The sequence below is a fragment of the Anastrepha ludens genome, chromosome 5, assembly GCF_028408465.1.
Source record: "Anastrepha ludens isolate Willacy chromosome 5, idAnaLude1.1, whole genome shotgun sequence".
Taxonomy (NCBI): Eukaryota; Metazoa; Arthropoda; class Insecta; order Diptera; family Tephritidae; genus Anastrepha; species Anastrepha ludens.
Window position 1 is genome coordinate 69514480 of NC_071501.1, and position 8161 is coordinate 69522640.

An 8161-nucleotide genomic window follows, 5' to 3' on the forward strand; every position below is an offset into this window, starting at 1 on the left:
TGTTAAGGTTAAGGTTAAAATCAAGATTATCGTTAAGATTCACGTTGAGGTTATGATTCGGTTTAAGGCGACAGATAAGGTCAGTGGTAAGATTAAGATACGACTAAGGTCAAAGTTTAAGTCAATATTAAGCTTAAAGTAGAGGTAATTTTTAGGTTAAGGTAACGGTTAGGATTTACGTTGTAACTAAAGTTGGAGTAAGAGCTATGTTTAACATCAAAGGACAGGTCAATATTGAGACTAAGTTGAAGGTGAAAGTTTATGTTAAGGTTAAGGTCAAGCTTAAAGTTATGATTTGGTATATGGTTAAGATGAGAGTTAATTTTTTTTAGGTTAATTCGATTATAAAAAAATGGACAAACATGGGTAATCGCTTAAAAGAATATATATATAGGTATATATAATTGGCGCGTACACCCTTTTTGGGTGTTTGGCCGAGCTCCTCCTCGTATTTGTGGTGTGAGCCTTGATGTTGTTCCACAAATGGAGGGACCTACAGTTTCAAGCCGACTCCGCACGACAGATATTTTCATGAGAAGCTTTTTCATGGCAGAAACACACTCGGAGGCTTGCCATTGCTTGCCGAGGGGCGACCGCTATTAGAAAAATGTTTTTCTTAATTTTGGTGTTTTCACCGAGATTCTCTCTGTGAATTCCGAACGGTAGTCGCGCACCAACCCATTCGGCTACGGCGGCCGCTTAAAATAATACCCTTTATAACAAATAAATCGTTTAAATACAAATTTAAATTTATTAGAATCAATAAAATTAAAATTAAAACTGGAATTAGGACAAATAAAAATTTTAAAGGTTAGTAAAAATTGTTTTATTTATAAAACATTTTTTTCCTGTTAATACTTAGTTTCTGCACAATGGAATATGTGCTCACATACCGTCTCGACTCGATGATTTACACGGTTATGTTGATATTTTCAACGATTGGTGTACCAGAGTGTTACTCATTTTCGACACCCATATAACCAGAATTATAACCTACAGAATTTTCTTTCGGTTTACCATCCACCGTTAGATAAGTTGGTAGCGAGGCTGTGACAACAAAATGGTGCGGAAGGGCTAGTTGGATTCTGGATGATTCACCACTTTAACCAATCAACCAACCGTATTTTTTGGAACGCAGTATCAAATAAATGACCTCACTATATACAAATCTGTGAAGAAAGTGCTTTTTAGCGTAGTATTTGGCAGAAAATTCGCAGAACTTTCCTTTTTTACCCCATCTTGGCGCAAAATGATAAGAACTGCCCTCTTTTTATATACAGCCTTTCAGTAAACTCCTGAGATCATCGGTATCATCGGTGATACCTTCAGGTATATTTTTTTTTCTACGCCATCAACCGGAAAACTGAAGAAGTTCATCGTTGGCTAGGTTTCAAAACTAAATAATTAGTTTCATAATATTATATATAAATATTTAAAACGGGAGGGGCAGGATATCTCTTGTGTTTTAGTAATGAAGTCTTTCGTTTGGGGTCTCAGGAGAGGATAATGACGAAAGGATGCTCTTATATTGAAAATTTAATATTTGAAGTTTAGTCCAGAATTCATTTCAACTTAGTTTATTTGTGCCACTGATATTCGTTTGTCAGACCGAAAACAAACTACCAAATTCTCTGTCGTTCCATCACTAAAGCTTTTCAATGATATTGAATAAAATCCTCGCTCAGCATTCACCTGTACGCTGTCTCTTACAGATAAGACAAATCTCATGTATTAATTGAAATATTAAAATTTTAACTACAAACATGAATAATTCATGCTTTGACCAGGGAGTGCCATAAAAATGAAGTTCAAGTGTGTCAATCAAATTTTCTTTAAGTCTATAATAATATAATAAATTCATTTATTGCAGCTTTTCAACCTTAGCAGCTGTCAAATTGCGCATGAAAACACGTGTGTACAGATACACATACATATGTACACGCTTAGGCTAACTCTTCGGGCAATTACTCATAGCAAAGCGGTTAGCACTTAATTTTTGCTGTCAGCGACATTCTTATTATTCCGTTATGTCTCTCTCGCTTTGATTAGCCTGGCAATGGCCTTTTAATCATCTCTGTCTAATCTTAACCAGAGATCTTAACTAGAGCGTTTGAAAGTCAGAAACCCCCAGAGCTTTAAAGGGGAATGTTTGTAGTCCTTGTTGCTGTGAATTTTTCCGTGTGAGAACATTTACTTCGTGGCTTGATGCACTTTGGTGCATACTTTGTTACGAGCTTTTGTGTTTGTTCTATGTACAAACATATCGTTTGTAACATAAGTATTGTTTTTATCTCTAAGCCATATGATTTATTAATGTTTGAAAATTCTAGTTGCATCTAGCAACGGTAAGTTACATATAAACATTTTTTATTTTATTGGCCTGGTGAGCTTTGTAATAGGTGTGTTACTAAAAGCTTAAAGCAAATTTAACTGCCATCAAAGAATTGGTGAACATTAATATTTGTTAAAATACAAGGTGGCACAAAATTAATCACCCCACAGGGAAATTTATAATTTTTAGATATTGAGACTTGTGAACTAGACAGCTGCAGTATACAAACAGACATGCAATGAAACGCGTAAAGTTATATATTTCTCATTTATATATTTCTTACTTACAAAAAGAAGCTCGATGGCGACAGGTGCTATATTTCTGTGTATATATGAATCGCAACAATACCGTACCATTCCCGAGGCGCATGGCAACTGGTAATGAAAAGTGGGTTTATTCGAATCGCATATATTAACGACCAAGAAGATTTTTCCGTATAGTAATGGAATTCTGCCGCCTTAGCCGAATTGGTTGATGCGTGACTACCATTAGGAATTCAGAGGCAACGTCGGTTCGAATCTCGGTGAAAGACCAAAATTGAGGAAAAAAAAAATTTTCGAATAGCGGTCGCCCAACGGCAGGCAATGGCAAACCTCCGAGTGTATTTCTGCCATGAAAAAGCTCCTCATAAAAATATTTGCCGTTCGGAGTCGGCTTGAAATTGTAGGTCCCTCCATTTGTGGAACAACATCCAGACGCACACTACAAATGGGAGGAGGAGCTCGGCCAAACACCTAAAAAGGGTGTACGCGCCAATTATATATATATTGAATTCCGCTCTCCAAAAAGGGCTAACTGCATTGATCGACATAGATGGTAATCCGAAGGTGCAATGTCTAGGGAATTCGGCGGGTGGAGCAAGATTTCACAATTCAGTCGCTGTAAATATTTCTGGACCGATTTAGCAACGTGTGGCTTGGCGTTTTCATGCAGCAAAATCAGTGTGTGATGTCGTTTCTTTGAGAGCTCGATTCAAATGCATTAGCTACAGTCGCTAGGTTGCTAACGATCGTTTGTGATGGTTTCTGATGGTTTAAGGAGTTCATAATAGATGACACCTTTCTGATCGCACCAGATGTACAACATAACCTTTGAAGTACGAACATTTTTTTTCGCTGTCGATGGACCTGATTCATCTGGCAGCCTCCAACATTTTCGTCGCTTAGGGTTATCATAATAGATCCATTTTCCATCGCCAGTGACGATGTGATGCAGAAAACACTTTCTTTTCTGCCGCTCAAGAAGCATCTTACACGTCACCAAACGTCTCTCGATATCCCTCTCCTTCAGTTGATGTGGCACCCAGTTGCCTGCTTTCTGGACCATTCCCATCGCGTGCAAATGTTTTTCGATGGTTGATCTATCAACATCGAACTCTTTAGACATATCATCATATCATAGAGGGCTCGACATGGGTCTTTATCGAATAATTGTTGTAGTTGAGTATCTTCGAATTTTTCGGTGCCCTTTCGCGATCTTTATCACTCACATCGAAATTGCCACTTTGGAAGCGTCGAAATCACCCTTTACAAGTTGTATTTGATGGAGCGTGTTTACCGTAAATTTTGATCAATATATGACACGTTTCGGCTGCTCTTTTCTTTAAAAGGTAATAATGGAGAATGACTTCCCCAATCTACGGTTTTTTCGAAACTTATGGCGAACTTATATCAGGAAAAAACTAGGGCACAGTATTTTTTCAAAAATGACAAACAACTTTTACAAACAATTTTTGCGAAAAATTATAATTTTTTCTCAAATGAAAACTTGTTAAAGTCGAAGACAGCTTTAAATACACGATGGAGAGAATAATGAGATGGCGCCTACCGTGGTTCCGTTTCTTTACTCTCAGCGAATTTGACAACGAGTTACGTGATTTTACTATTAATATACCATTTTCGTAACTTGATTTAGCATTTTTGTTTTGTTATTTAGTCTCGGAGTTTTATTTCTTTCTTCATGACATTTTTCTAGCCTGTTCTTATTAAAATGTAATGTTTATAATATTGTAAAATATACATTTTTTAAGAATTAGTTAAATAATTCACTCAGTTTTATTTACCTTTAATTTTTTTTAACATCTGGTGGCATTGCCCGCGATTGCAGGTGTTGTTGGTGCTCTTCTACTTTCGGCAGTCAAATCTTTCTCTCGCTACTGCAGAATTGCCTAGGTTTGGATATAAAAACGTAATAAAATGCCCATTTAAAGAAAATATATTAAAATATTAATTTTTTGTTAAATTACTTCAAGAAATTTGAATGCGTGACAAATTGTCTTTAAATTGTGCGTTTTTTTAAATAAATGGTTTATAGTTAAGTACAATTTAATTTATGAGTTTTTTGTTAAGAGAAACTCGTTTGTTAAGAAAACGACTTTTTTGATATATTTGAGGTTATGTAGCAATATAAGGTACTCTTTTTGTAAAATTGTCATTATGGTTTCTCCAGTATTTTTTTGTTTATTTTTACTGTCCCATTAAGAATTAAGGACCGGAAGAAATGATTACACCTCTATTGTTTTAATTCGCATTTAGTAAATTCAAACGCCTTTTAGAATGTGTAAAAAGGTTTTCAATCTTAAGAAGAGTTGAGAGAGGGACATTTAATATTCTTGCATAACCTTAAAAGGAGCAAACAATTAAATTCACACTTTCAAAATATCTAATTTAATAAGTACCAACTAATTTTCATTAGCACTAAAGTCTTCTCAGAGTGGCATTTTTTAGCCTTCTTTTGTACAATATAATAATACAGTTTTTTTTAACTTAAAGTTTCGGTAGCTTTAAATTAAAAAAACAAACATGAAACTTCAAAATTTTCGCATTTTCGGTATGAAAAAGCACTAAATTTATTGCGAAGAGCAAATGGTTGGCAACACTGCACAACTCGGCAAACGTGACGTCACGCACTCTTGATGGGCGCAATCCTCTTTCTATCATTCTTGCTTTAAATACCAATACCAAAATTTTCAATATTGAATAAATCTCAAATTATAAATTTTTTTTAGTTAATTTGTTGTTATACCCAAGCCAACAAATAAACCAATTTTTATAAGATTTTCCGACACTGCTCAACATCTGTGAATCACTGCTGACTGCTCACGGCTGGCTGAGTAAATTCTTGACACAGGACGGTGGCGTAGGCGTAGGCGTTCTTACGTCTGTTTGGGCTTAGTTTCTAAAAATCAATCAAAATGTGTTGCAATAATTTTATTACTTACTCAATGGCCTCAGCTATGTACCTTTTGTTACTTTTGTGAGCCGGTACTGTTATGGTTAAAATTAATGTACCTGTCTTTGGTAATAATAAAATGACTGAATTTTTAAAAACCGTTCTCTGCTACTTTGGAACATCTTGAATGATGTTCGGCGGTTCTCTAGAAATGAGAAATTTGAAATTCAAAATCGATTGCCTCAGATTACAGCAAATACCTAGAGAATAAGTCATAATAGTAAGTTAGTGTCTGTGTGAGCGATGTCATTACAATGCAATTAGTTACATAATTTTAAGTGACTGCCAAAAATATTATGAATAAATCATATGAAACAGAGGCCACAGAAATTTTCCTCGCATTGGCAGCGCAATCATTTGAAGAAATATTTTTGTATGTATGTACGCAGGGACCGCAACGTTATTTATGCAAATATATGTCCATATGTACACCCACACATATACGAGAAAGTGAAAACCTGCAAATTTACAGATATATACAACAATGTTTACGAATTTGCATGTCGCATCTCCATAAATGTATGCATTTGAATTGTACACGTGTGTGTGTGGTGCCTATAAATGCATGGAGGTATGAATTTGAAATGATTTTCCACTTGGTTGGCTGTAAACTTTTGAAAGTTTTAAAAGCACCGCACTTGGCCAGCAGGTATTTTTCACAAAAATTAAGTCAACTGTAAACACATACATACAAAAATTCGGCTTCTCAAAACATGTGCATAAATGTAAACATACACCCACCCACGCACACACATCCGCCTGTAAGTGAGAATGCATTTGCTTTAAAATTTCACTTCACCTCAGCAGCATCCAAATGAAGATAATGGACTTTACAAGGCGGAGAGCTGGCGGAGTGTTCAGCGTGTTGAATTTCGCACAGAAGAAGAGCAAAGGTTTGTGCTCAACTTATATGCATCCCTGAACGCGCTCGTGTGACAGTGTACGTGCACCGTTTTAGTGACTTCAACATAAATACACCTGTCTGGAAAATAATTGCAGCGCGAAGAATTAACACATTCTAACACTTTTTTTGTATTAATTTTTTTAAGTTTTTCTACAAATATAGTTTTTCTACTAATAGCGGCTCCTCGGCAGGCAATGGCAAACCTCCGGGTGTACAGGGTGATCGATATGAAGTGTCACCAACTTCACACTGCTTGTATCTGTAAAACAGCTCATGACGTCAACGTCAAAATTGTTCTAATGACAGTTCAATATATTGTTTATAAGCCATCAAAAGCATTTGTGTCTCAGTTTTGTTGATTTTTTTTTCAGTGATGGAATTCAAACGTAATAGGTGATTGCGTTATATTATATATGGCTGGAAAATCACAACCAGCCATTGTTCGTGAGCTCAGTCACCTCAAAGTGAATAAAATGTTTGTGTATCGCACTATAAAACGTGACAATGATACTGGTAGCATTGCAAAACGCTATGGAGGTGGACCAAAAAAAAACAGCAACAACACCAGAAATGGTTCGGAAAGTGAAGGCTCGACTTGAACGAAATCCACGTCGAAGTGGAAGAAAAATGGCCAAAGAACTGAAAATATCGCAAAAGAGCATTCGACGCATATTGAAAAATGAGCTCAAGGTCAAGGCTTACAAGTTCCAAAAAGCACACGATCTTTCACCCCAGCAAAAAAAAGTTCGGTGCGAAAGAGCAAAGGAGTTGTTGCGCTTGCACGTACGTGGCGAATTTCCTAATATTGTGTGTTTCTGATGAAGAAAATTTCCCAATTAAGCACTTCATAAACGGTCGTGCTTACTTGACCGAACGCTCATACGAGAATTTGAGCCTACTTATGGCCACTCGAAGCAATTTCCCATCGCAAGTAATGGTTTGGGCCGCAGTGACCGCTGATGGACGCTCTCCAATCGTTTTTATCGAACCTTGTGTCAAAGTGAATGCGACTTATTATCGGAAAAATGTTTTAGAAGCTGCCTTAGAGCCATGTACACGCAAACATTTCGGTCGTAGGCCATGGACGTTCCAACTGGACTCGACACCGTCTCATAAAGCTCGTGTGAACCAAGAATGGTTAAAAAATCATGTTCCACACTTCATTTCGTCCACACAATGGCTTTCGAATTCGCCAGACGCAAATCCGATGGACTATTCCATCTAGTCCGTTTTGGAGAGCAAGGTAAGGGCTAAAAAATATGCCAGTATGGATGCGCTGAAAAAGCGATTATACGAGAATGGGCTAAAATACCTCAAGATCACATTCGTGCAGCATGCAACTCATTTTTTGACCGTTTGAAGGCTATAGTCAAGGCAAAAGGTGGTCATATCGAGCTAAAGTGAATATGTGTGTGTTAAAATTGTAATAATTTTTGAGCAATTTTGTCTTTGAAATCAATAAAAACAAATTTCACACAAAAAAGTTGTGGTGTTTTCAATAGGTAACACTTCATGTCGTCACTTTGTATTTCTTCCATAAAAACTTCGTCATGAAAACCATTTAACATTCGGAGTCTGCTTGAAACTGTAGGACGCACGCCCCCTCCGCCAAATACCTAACAGAAGTGTTCGCGACAGTTATTTATTTATTTAAATAATTTTTTTATAGTGCATTCTACAACAAACACCATAAC